Source organism: Mustela nivalis (genome assembly GCF_964662115.1).
Source record: "Mustela nivalis genome assembly, chromosome: 13".
Classification (NCBI taxonomy): Eukaryota; Metazoa; Chordata; class Mammalia; order Carnivora; family Mustelidae; genus Mustela; species Mustela nivalis.
The window spans coordinates 19,547,577-19,559,642 of record NC_139032.1 but is presented as its reverse complement, the minus strand read 5'-3'; the positions used below and the strand labels follow the sequence as shown (position 1 = coordinate 19,559,642).

General features: G+C 40.3%; 1 long non-coding RNA gene across 1 annotated transcript in view; it reads right to left on the bottom strand.

Moving 5' to 3' along the window:
- Nucleotides 1–6,982: 6,982 nt before the first annotated feature.
- Nucleotides 6,983–12,066, bottom strand: part of LOC309845959 — a 121,207-nt gene continuing 116,123 nt past the window's right edge. Inside the window, exon 4 of the long non-coding RNA XR_014301622.1 lies at nt 6,983–7,892. This is a non-coding gene — a long non-coding RNA (uncharacterized lncRNA). The remainder of the gene's footprint in view (nt 7,893–12,066) is intronic.

Sequence of the window (12,066 nt, the reverse complement as noted above, 5' to 3'; positions counted from 1 at the left end):
CTGGGGCCTTATAAATTGAAGTTCCAACATGGGGGATTAGAGTATGAATGAATTCCAAAATGTCAAGCCAGCAAGGATTAAGGAAGAGGCGTATGGGTTGTAGCTTAGCATGAACTATGTAAAGGCATGTTTATCCCGGGGCCTGGTGGAAGCTCTGCGACTGTGCTCTTGGAGTGGGACCATGCTTAACTCCCCTCTACTCCATTGCTCTCCTTTTTATGGATGGAGCTTGAGAGCAGTTTTAGCAGTGGGGGACTGAAGACACTGGATGCAAAAAACACTTAGCTTAAGGGTCAGGTTTTTATAGTAATGGATGGAAAAACCAGTTACCCAGTCCATGGAGACCATGAGAAATGTGTGAAGTTTCAACATCTATTGCAGGGAAGGTATCCCCATTCCTAAATAGCCATTGCCAGGCAACCCAGAAAGCTCTTGGGAACATTTCTGGAAAGTTTTGGGCAGATTTTATTTCTGTCATGTTTGTCTCTATGGAAGGATTATAATTTCTGCTCCATTAGTGTGAGTGACTTGGCATTGTGACTTGTTTTGGTCAATGGTATGTGTGTGGGGGTGACATGAGATAACTTTGAGCTGAGGCTCTACGAGTCATCACTGGTTCTACCACCTCTTTTTTCCCCTCTGCTTGAAGGATGACATGTTCCAGATAGGGGCTTCTCTTTCAGACTTTGTTCCCAGATAAGCAGGACATGGAACACAGCTATAGTCAACACATAACATGAGTGAAAAGTTAACCTTTGTTGTGGTAAGCTGTTGAATATTTTCACAAATTGTTCTACAGCACAGCTTCGCAAAAGCTAACTACAACATAAACTCCAGGAAGGCACACCCCAGGGAAAGCAGTTTCATGCTATGCCTAAAAGCACAAGACAGTATCAGGACCTGAGGTAGAACAAAAGGGCTAGAAGTCTAACAATGATAATTAGGCCGCACATTGGTGAGCCACGGGATGAACGTACCTGGACAACAGTCTGAAGACTGATCTCAAACTAGGAAAGAAGTCAATGAGGGAAAAATGACAGATAGGGACATCATTGAAAATACAATTAATAAGAGATTAATACTAGATGTATCTGTAGTGTGCGTGTGTGTGTGTATGCGAGAGAGAGAGGAAGAGAGAGAGAGAGAGAAGGAGGAAGAGAGACAGCTTGTGTAATTTAAGATTGGCTGGTTTAGCAGTGGCTTGTCTTCCAAAGAGATTGGAGTTCAAGAATCTAATCATTAAATTGAGTGATGAATGAGGCAGCAATTCCACTTGAAAAATGCAGGAACCTGGGGCACCTGGGTGGCTCAGTGGGTTAAGCCACTGCCTTCGGCTCAGGTCATGATCTCAGGGTCCTGGGATCGAGTCCTGCATCGGGCTCTCTGCTTGGTAGAGAGCCTGCTTCCCTTCCTCTCTCTCTGCCTGCCTCTCTGCCTACTTGTGATCTCTCTCTGTCAAATAAATAAATAAAATCTTTAAAAAAAAATGCAGGAACCCAGTTTTGGGAAGGCTTTACATGGAAAGGGGACCAAGAAATAAATGCAACAGGAAGGAAATAGGAGAAGGGAAATGATTTATGGGGGGAAACCGATCAAACCAAAAATCCGGCCAGTGAGAAAGGAGTCAAGACGTAGTTATAAGGACAGTCATAAGGACTGTCCCATGTCTGAGAAACTGGGATACCAAGGTTAGAGCAGAACTGGGAGTAATTTGGATCAAGAGTAAAGCAGGGAGGTGTCAACTTTATAGTTGTCTCCAGGAAACTTTGTGGAGTCTGAACGTGGCATGGGATACTGTCAACTCACCTCCTTTCTTTCTTCTCCTTCTCCATTCTAGAAGTGGAAAACATTGCTTTTGCCACTCCCAGCTCATGAGGTCTATGGCCATTAATAGGATGGCCTGATTTGACCTCTTGCAAAGGAATTTTGAAAGGTGACAACTTCCTCCATCCTGGGTCTTCTCTGCAGAGGGCAGCATGTAGCCTTCAAATGTGGGGCTCATTGAGCCACAGAGAGATCCAAATCACACCAGAATCTTTACGGTCTCCCACAGATGACATCCCTCCCTTCAACAGTTAGTGCAAAGCCTGAATCTTGATTCACAAAACTGGGGGCCATTCTAGCATCCATAACTAAGTAAATAACAGATTTTTATGATGTGTTCAGACAAAAATTCTCTCTACTTTTTACTGCTTATCCTTCCCTCCCCCTACCCATCCTAGTCCACACACCTTTCTCTTTAAAGGGAAACATAAGTCTGCCATTTAATAAAATCCCAATAAGGATCCTTCTTGAAAGGACAAGGGCTAATAATCACTCCCCCATTTAACATTCCAGTCACATGATGGTGAAGGAGAATAAATCAGTTAAGCAGCAAGATACAGCACAACTAATTTTCATGTAAAAAGGGGGGTGATTGCTTTTTTTTATAAAACCATTGTGATTTTTTTAAGCTGTTAAAGCCCAAACATCCTTGTCTATCAGTTTATGAATTATTAATAAAAAAAAAAAGGAGGAAAAAAAGAGGCTTTCTTGTCCTAAATATCATCTGCTAAGCCACCACGGCCTGAAGAGGCTCACACTGATTCCTGATTTACATAGCCCCAGTTGGAAGTTAATGAAGACTGCTGAGCCACCTTTCAACATGCAGATAAACCTTCATGTATTTAAAAGCAGGGAATCTGTGCTTGTTCCTGGCAAATTATTCATCTAAGATCTGAAGTTTCTGACACCGCCTGCGTCAGATAAACTGTCACCCAAATTGCAAACTAATTAGTGATTCAAACATTTTCGAGCTGATTGATGACAGAATAATTTACGCTTGTTTCTCAGCTTCCAGCTGGCACGGGCTGCTGACTGGAGCCCTAATTAACGCTAGTACATCAGTCATGTTCTGCCAAGGCAGCACGTACAATTAAAAGGCAGTTTAAATGGAATATCACATTAAAAAGGCTGGGAGATGCAAATGTGAAGAAACAGCGCTTTAGGAAGAAATGACAACAAAAACCCACAAACCAAAACAGAATGGAAAAAAAAGATTTTTTTTTTTTTTTTTAATGGAGAAGTAAATTGTACTCTGCACTGAGTATTTAACAACAACAAAAAAAATAAATAACCAAGAGGAGCCAGACTGGGCATACTAAATATTTTTGTATTTAAGGAGTTTTATTGAGATGAGTGTTTATTGCTCTTTTTAATGCAAACAGTTTGGATAATAGCCCTTTAAATTTTTTCTTGGAGAAAGGGGGCCTCCTCCTCCCCCTCATCAGCGGGTGGGATTCTTGGTCTGGCTCAGGCATTTTTCTTGGGTCTTTAGGGATTTTTCCTGGGTTCATGGACCCAGCCCAGTTCCGTCTTCTCCCTGTTGTCTTTCTTTGATGGCCCTGCTCTACTGGTCTTTAGCACTTAGTTTACCAACACCTTTGACATTGAGGACTGCCTTGCATATTTATTCTTGTTTGTTTGTCTTTTTCCTCCAATACTTAATTTTTTAGAACGGTTCTAGTTTCATAGCAAAAGTGAGCAAAAAGCACAGAGGCTTCTGTCATATCCCCACTCCTATACTCACACAGCCCCCTCCCCCCGCCACTGTCAACAGCTGGCACCAGAATGGTTCATTGATAAGATCTATGAACCTACACTAACTAACGTATCACGATCACCCAAAGTCCACAGTGGACATTAGGGTTCACTCTTGGTGTTGTCTCTGGGTTCTGACAAATGTATAAGGACATGTATCTACCATCATAGTATCATACAGAATAGTTTCACTGTCCTAAAATTCCTTTGTGCTGTACCTATTCATCCCTCCCTTCCTCCTAACCCCTAGCAAGCTCTGATTTTTACTGCCTACAGAGTTTTGCCTTTTCCAGGATGACATATAGTTGGCATTGTACAGTGTGTAACCTTTTCAGATTGGCATCTGTCACTTAGTAATATACATTTTCACTGCCCCCATGTCTTTTCATGTGTTGGTAGTCCCTATCTTTTAGTTCCGAATAATATTCCATTGTCTGGATGGGTCACATTCTTCCATCCACCCACTGAAGGACATCTTGGTTTCATGCAAGTTTGGCAATTCTGAATAATGAAGCTTTAAACATCTATGTGTAGGTTTTTGTGTGGACGTAAGTTTTCAGCTCATTTGGGTAAATGCCAAGGAGCACAACTGCTGGGTCATCTGTCCACTTTTAACATGTATGCATATTACCCTCTCTGTGAGACTGCAAGCTGTTGAGGGCAAGGAGCACATTATATGTCTTCGCAATTCCATAAGACCATGGTATACTCTTTTGCACAGAACAAAAATACCATATTATGTTTTTTGTTTTATAGGTTTTCCTATAGCTCCTCTCTCTCCTCCTTATTGGTTATACTTCCTGCTTTCCTTAATAGTCCAAGATCACTACTCATTGTCTTCATACTCATACAATTATACCCTTAATAACAACGCTCATAAATTTCATCAGCCAAGTGGCACCTATTCAACTCTGATGTTGTGAGTGTCAAAAGAGCCACAGACAGTATGTGAACAATGAGTATGGCTGTGTTCCAATAAAACTTTATCTACAAAGACGGGCTGTGGGCTGGGTTTACATTAGAGGCATTGTTTTAAAGTCACATATTACTATTGACTAGTAGAAATTAATTGCTTTTTTTTTAACAGATCTGTTGAGTTTGATTAATCTTTATTACAAAATTTGGTATCAAGTGTCATTTGGTTGTTGCCAACATTCAAATTCACCTTCAACAATGAAGAGCCCTCTCTACTGAGAACACAAACATTTGAAATAAAGTGAGATAGTATACAAAGGGAATAAGAAAATCAAACAGCTAGGAGCATTTGAGCCAGGACATATCATCCTCCAATGAAATCACTTTTGAATGTTCAGGGCTGACTAAATGCTGTGAAAACAACCCTAAATCTCAATGACTTAACAAAATAAGCTATTTTGGTCTTTTCTAATAGTTCAGTGAAGGTCAGTAGGGGTGAGAGGGAAGTGTCCCACCCCAGGGTTCTGTTTTTAGGGACTAAGTTTCCTTCCTTTCAGTGACTCAGTCACCTCCTGCATGGTCTTGAAGATCTCCAGCAGTTGTTGGTGTGTGGCCAACAGATGAGGAAACAGAGGGGAGTATGGATGATTCTGCGTAAGGGTTTATTGGCAGGCCTGGAGTGGCAGGGTTCCTTCTGCCCACATATCATTGGCCAGAGCTCAGTCACATGACCACATCTAACTACGATGGAAGCTGGGAAATGTAGTCTAGTCCTAGGGCCAGGAAGTAGAGGAAATGGTCAGCCTGAACACCTAGCCAGTTTTAATACAGGGCCTTCGAAGGCTAAGAGTTAGTGTGTTGTTGGTTTTTAAAAAAGTGAACATATTATACTATCAAACTGTATATCTATATCTATATTATGTATTATACTGTTATACTATATATGTTCATATCACATATGACATACAATAACATAACATATACTCCATAACCACATGTTATAACTGACGAGTGGTAAGAAGTCTGAGTACTAAGGTCCAGTTAACATGTACATTTATAGTTTGTGATGAAGAGAAATGCTTCATTAGTTTGACCAAGTGGATACCTAATGTATTATAGGAGTATTACTGCCAGATTTTTAACCTCACACCCTCCTGAAAGGGAGCCAACATTTCTAAATGTTCACCCTGACAGATTTAATTTTAAGAAAAATGACACAAGTCAACTGTAAAAATAACCGATGTTATTTTTTAAAGTTTGCTGGAACTATATCAAGGGTAAGGTACCATGTGTGGTCATTTAAGAAAACCACAGTTTTCTGGGTAACATGTGGCTTTAAAACTGGGGATCTTCTTTTCTGGAATGAGGAAAACTGTGTGTACTACGGTCTCCAGAAGATTATAAAGTAGAGAAATCAGAGGATTTAGTGCCAAAGTTTTAGTTTGTGGCTTTGATTAAAAAGTATCTGAGAATTTGGGTAAGTACTTTCTCTGTGCTTCAGGGAACTGTCTTATAAAAGGGAGATAATATTGACCTTGCAGGGCTATTTTGAGGGTTAAATTATAAAATGTATGTGGAAGCAGGTTTTCTACAAATTCTAGGTCCCTCCTAGCTCCACTACTACCTTAGTCACTGACCAGCTGTCTGAACTTGGGAAATTCTTTTACTTGTCTGGGCTCAGTTTTCTCATCTGTAGAATGAAGGTGTTGGATTAAAAAATGTCTAAATTCATGGGCAATGTATGAGAGTTTCATATATTTGTTGGCTCAATTGGTATATTTCGGGGACTTAATAAAAAGAGAATTTTGAAAATAAAGTCATACTTGAAAACTGGTTTTTATGGTCTTACATGTATGTGTATCCGTATGTCTGTCTGAGGCAGAGTAAAGAAAGACACAAGAGGCCCAGTGTGCACTAACCCTGATTTTCAGTTACTTATAAACCAGGATATAAGATAGAGCATAAATCATCATCTCCATGTCCTTTTATATCTGCCCTCCTTTAAATATTCACTGAGCTATAACATACCTTATGACACTGCTCTTGCCTCATTTGCTCTTAAGGTAAACTCTGTGTATGCATCTTACCCCTCTCCTAGATTGTAATTTCCTTGAGAGCAGAGTCTATATTCTGTCTTGGTCACATTAATAAAACTTCCCATAGTGACCAGAATAATAGAGTGTGGCAAAAATGTTCTGTAAAGGGTCAGGTAGTAAATATTTTTGGCTTTGTGAGCCATATGATCTCTGTCCCCACTACTAACTCTGTGGTCTTAGCTCAAGGTCACAGGCAGACCATAAACAAATGAGAGTGGCTATATTTAAAACAAAACAAAATTTAAAAACCCTGTTATTTGCGGACAACGAACTTCAAATTTCATATAACTCTCATGAAATAGTCTTATTTTGATTTACTTTTTTAACATTCAAAAATGTAAAACACATTTTTAGCTCATGGGTTGTATAAAAAGCAGGCAGCAAGCCGGATATGGTCCAGAGGAGATAGTTTATTAACCCCTGTTGAATGCTACAAATTCTTATTAGTTTTTGCTGCTGAATTCAGTGAAGTAGGTATTTATTTATAAATTTTTATTTTCAAAAATGGTATGTAAGGTGCCATTCTCTCCCTATCCTGTTCAAGCTACGGTCCCTTGTAAGTGACTCAGATATCTGCAGATTTCCATGTTATGCAGAAATAGAAAGAATATTCATATAATAATTTTTTCAAACAATAAGAACAATTACGTGGGACTGTAATAAGCTTTTCTCATGCATATAACAAAAGTGGGTGTTGGGATTACTTTTTACTTAGCTGATGAAGTGAAGAATATTAATTACTAATGTTATGATAAAAGGGCAAGAGAGTAGGCAGTGGCACCTGGAGGAGAATCCTCCCTCTATTTCTTGCCAACTGTGTTCTTGGGCAAGCTACTTAATTTTTCCGAGTCTCTCCTCTTCTGCTTGCAGAGACAGTAATAACCCTTCTTGCACGATTGGTTTCAGGGTTGGAGCTAAATTATGTGAACATCTAGGTCAGTTCCTAAACCACGATCCACTGTTAATAGCGGTTACTTAACATCATCTTCCTCTTCTGTTCCTTCTGCAGAGTGGACAATTTGGGATCCCCGTAGTTTAAAACATCTTTGTAAAATAAGAACAAGTATTGAGAATTTCCTGTGGGTAGTTGAACATAGAATGCAAACATGGGAAAGCTTCACGACTTTGTTTTTATAACTTGTAGCCAGATGTCACTCCAACTGAGCAGAACTCAGCACTGAGGTAAGCGGAGGAGAAACACTGTGACCATACTGAGAAAAAATTAATTTGGAGAACATTAAGCAGACAACCTTCTCCATCTTTGTTCTCATCTATTGTTAGTTGTTAGAAGATCCCTAGAACCTGAAAAAAAGGAAATAAAAAGGATGTATGGTTGATACAAGAAAATGTACCAAATAAAGAAGTCTATAGACAGTAAGGGCTGTGAACATTTTGAGGTCAAAGTATATTCCATTGACGGGGGTTATAAATCAGTTCTTTAAACTTAAACAACTTATTAAAGACAAACTTGCATGGGATCGTGACGCAAGTGTTATTTATGCATTCTGCTCCACTTAACTTTCTACTTAGCCATAAACCTAGCTACTGGGGCTTACAGGATGGGGGTAATTCTGAGAAGGAACAGCTGTTTTAACAGCAGGTTGTGGGAAATGCCACCCCAGGAGGAGGGTCAACCGACATGACTCATCTAGGTCAAAACACAAATCAGAAAAAAATGCAAGTTGACTTATAAAATGAGTCTATTACTCATCGGAGTGGACAGTATTGACTACAGGTTTAACACATCAGCGGCCAAAATATTTGATTATTAACTGTCTAGTTACAGCAACTCTCCTTCTGAACCCACTCAAAGCATCTGGTTAATGCAATGTTTGCTGCCTGCACTTACTGTGCCCTCTTTTGGACAGCAGGAATACATACTGCTTTTGCTGTAATCACATAGTACATAGGTTTGGGTAGAGGTTTGCAATTTATGAAGCACAATTTCAACTCAATAGCATCTCTTATGGATTGAATTCATCTCCCCAAAAGATACCAAGATCCTAATGTTTACTATGCGGGAAGTGACCTTACTTGGAAATAGGGTCTTTGTAAATGACTGAGTTAAGATGAAGTCATTAGGGTGAGCTCTACTCCAATGTGACTGTTTTTCCTTTTTTTTTTTTTTTAATTTTTTTTTTAAGGGGAAATTTGGACACAGAAGTATATGTGCAAACAGGGAAAATGCTATGTGAACACGATGTAGAGATTGGGGTAATGTATCTATAAGCCAATGAATGCCAAAGATTGCCAGCAAACCTTCCAAAGGAAGAAGAGAGCCATGAAATAGATTCTCCTCACTGCCCTGAGAAGGAAGCAATCTTGCCAATACCTTGATGACCTAGGAATTCTACCCTCTGAAATGTGAGACAATAAATTGCTGTTGTTTGGGCTATCTACTTGTGGTACTCTGTCACAGCAATCCTAGCAAACTAATACAACATTTGGTGATGATACGTAACAATATTCCTGTGAGGTAAATATCAGTATTCCAACGAAAATGAAGATCCCAAACTCCACGCTTTCTGCCTTATGACCATAGCAAGGTCAGGGTCTTGTGGTTCAATGAACTTCATGCTCAGCTGTGAGACTGGCACAGTCCAAGTGGCCTCTCCAGGTAGTGATGTATGAGAGAGTGTGTCAAGATATTTTTAGCTCTAAGTATTAGAAAACCCAATTCACAATGTCTTGAACTATTTGGAAGTCTTCCTATCCTACAGAGAAAGAATTTCTGAGATAGGTCAACTCCAGAGTTGTAAATGAAGTCAATATATTGGTTAATGACATCATTTAGGACTAAGACTTTTTCACATTTCAGCTCTTCAGTTTTTAGCATTTGGATTTTGTCCTCAGTCTAGTTCAATGCTGTCCTATGCAAATATAAAGCAAGCCACGTATGAGATTAAAATTTTTTTAGTAGCCACATTAAAAAAGGTAGAGAAACTGGTACCATTAGTTTTAATAATATATTGTCTTTAACTCAATATTGAAAAAAGTATTTATCATTTCAACATCTATATCAACACATTTAGTAGTGTGGTGTTTGGCACAGGACTTCTCATTTTGAACTAGCAATGTTTCAAGTGCTCAATAGAGACCTATGGCTGTGTTGAACAGAGTGGGTCTACTTACTTCACTGTTCTAAGATTGCCACAGGAAATGAGGCATCAGATCCAATCCTAAAAGTGTCCAGAGGTCATCTCTTCTCTTTTTCTGTGTAAAGAAAAATTCCCCATAGCTGGCTTGCACACCTCCCTCGTGCCTCATTGGCCAGAATCCCTTCTTGTGCCCACGCCTACTCCAATTACAAGCAAGGAGAACAAGACCCTAAAATTGGCTCAGGCCAAACAAAACTCACTTTTTGTTCCCAGAAACACGTATGTATGTGCAGGAGGATGGATATTTGCTTGTTTCTGGCAGAGAGGAGGAAGATGAGAGATGGACTTTGGAAATGGAACAAAAAATGTCTTCTAAAGCAGTAAGAGCAAGATGAGTAAGATGGTGATGGGGCAGATAGCAACAGTCAAAGTAAGTCCTGGTAGAAAGACAAAGGCAAAGAGTTGTGCTTTTTAGCTTGCAGTGGGTGTGGGTGCTTTATATTATTTTTTTTGAAGATTTCATTTATTTATTTGAGAGAGAGAGCACGAGAGAGATCATGCACACATGAGTGGGGAGGAGGAGCAGAGGGAGAGGGAGAAGCAGACTCCATGCTGAGCATGGAGCCCAATGTGGGACTCGATCCCAGGACCCTGAGATCATAACCTGAGCAGAAAGCAGACATTTAACCAACTGAGGCCTGTTGGCCAACCAAGTGCCCCAGGTATGGGCATATTAAAGACTATACCTGGTCAGGGGCACCTCAGTAGCTCAGTCCGTTGAGCATCTGACTCTCGATCTTGGTTCAGGTCATGGTCTCAGGGTCATGGGGTCTGCCCATGTCAGGCTCTGTGCTCAGCATGGAGTGTGCCTGTCCTTCTCTCTCTGCTCCTCTCCGACTTGCACTCTCATCTCTCCCTTTCTCTCTCGAATAATGAAATAAAAATAAAATCTTAAAAAGAAAAAAGGACTATACTTGGTCAGTCTACAGAAAAGCATTGAAGCTGAGGGTCCGACTGTAAGACAGTATAGCTTCTTAGAAGTTTAAAATTAGGTATTTATAACCTAATTTTGACCAGGCCATATTCACATGATAGAGACAGAAGGAATAGTTGGTTTTGGCTATTGATAGAGAATAGGAGAACAGCATTTTTTCACAGCTGTAATCATGATAAGGTAGGCACAGTTTATGGTATGTGGCTGAATTTTTATTCCACTAGAATTTGCACTAGATAGTACCAAAAATATTTTTATAACCAAGAGGATAGTAAGAGAATCCGCTTGAATTAAGTGTGCCTTTCTCCATCATAGCTTGTCAGGCCCACTTCAGGTATGACCTGAGTCATCTTTTCAGAAAGCAGATTCTTGTTCCATAAACATGGAATTGTGACTTTTCCCCCCTCTTACAGAAGTAACTTATATTTTATGTTCTCAACACATTTTTGAAGAAGCTAACATTTCTGGGACTAGAAATTGAATTAGGTTGATGGGTCTTACCAACATAACAAGGCTACAGGTATAGGGTCTGGAGTTGGGTCCTGCCATGGTGCTCATATTTGCCAAAAGAGATGACGACCAACATGGATTTCCCCTAGTTCACAGAGTAGGATGCTTGAGGACCAGACATTCTGTTCTACCACAGCTATAGGGAACAAAGCAGAAAGAGACATGGGAGCATGGCACCCACCACCCTTCAGTTCAACCTCAGGTTGCCTTCCCTCTTGTACTCTTGCAATTTCATGGACTGGCACGCCTAACCTGCTCAAGTTTCTGCATTTTTGTTTTGAAGATTTTCTTTCAGAGTCTACACTGAAACAGCGACAGAGGGCGCCTACTCAGAAAGGGAAAAAAAAAAAAAATCACTTGTGATTCTCAAGAGGCTCGTTCGTCTAAGTCTACAAGGCTGATGAGGTGTTTGCCTCCGAAACACTCTGTGGTAGCCAAGGGGTGTGAAATGTGACTCATAGCAGCACTTGACCTCTGGCTCACCAGTGCACACTGCCAACATGTTCATGGAAAGAGGCAAGTGTGTGGAGCTGTTGCAGTCAGGCCCTCTAATTCCAGAGCCCCATTCTGCTGCCTTACAAGGGACTTTGGCATTGAGGGCTGCTCATCTGGGCAACACCACTTCTCCTGAGCATGCTTTAGGAATGTGGTCTTTCTGGGAAACATAATGGAAAATGACAGATTTAAGTCAGGTAGTGAAAGCTGTAAGAAATAACCACGAACCAGCCGACCCTGCAAACAGAGAGAACTCTTGCCTTCTAAAGCCCTATGTATTAGGGAATGGATCTTAAGTAGGTGAGCTCTTCTTTTAGGCAATGACATGCCCCCACCTTGGTGTTCTCACCTTCTTTTCAGCCTTTCCTTGTGCTGACTG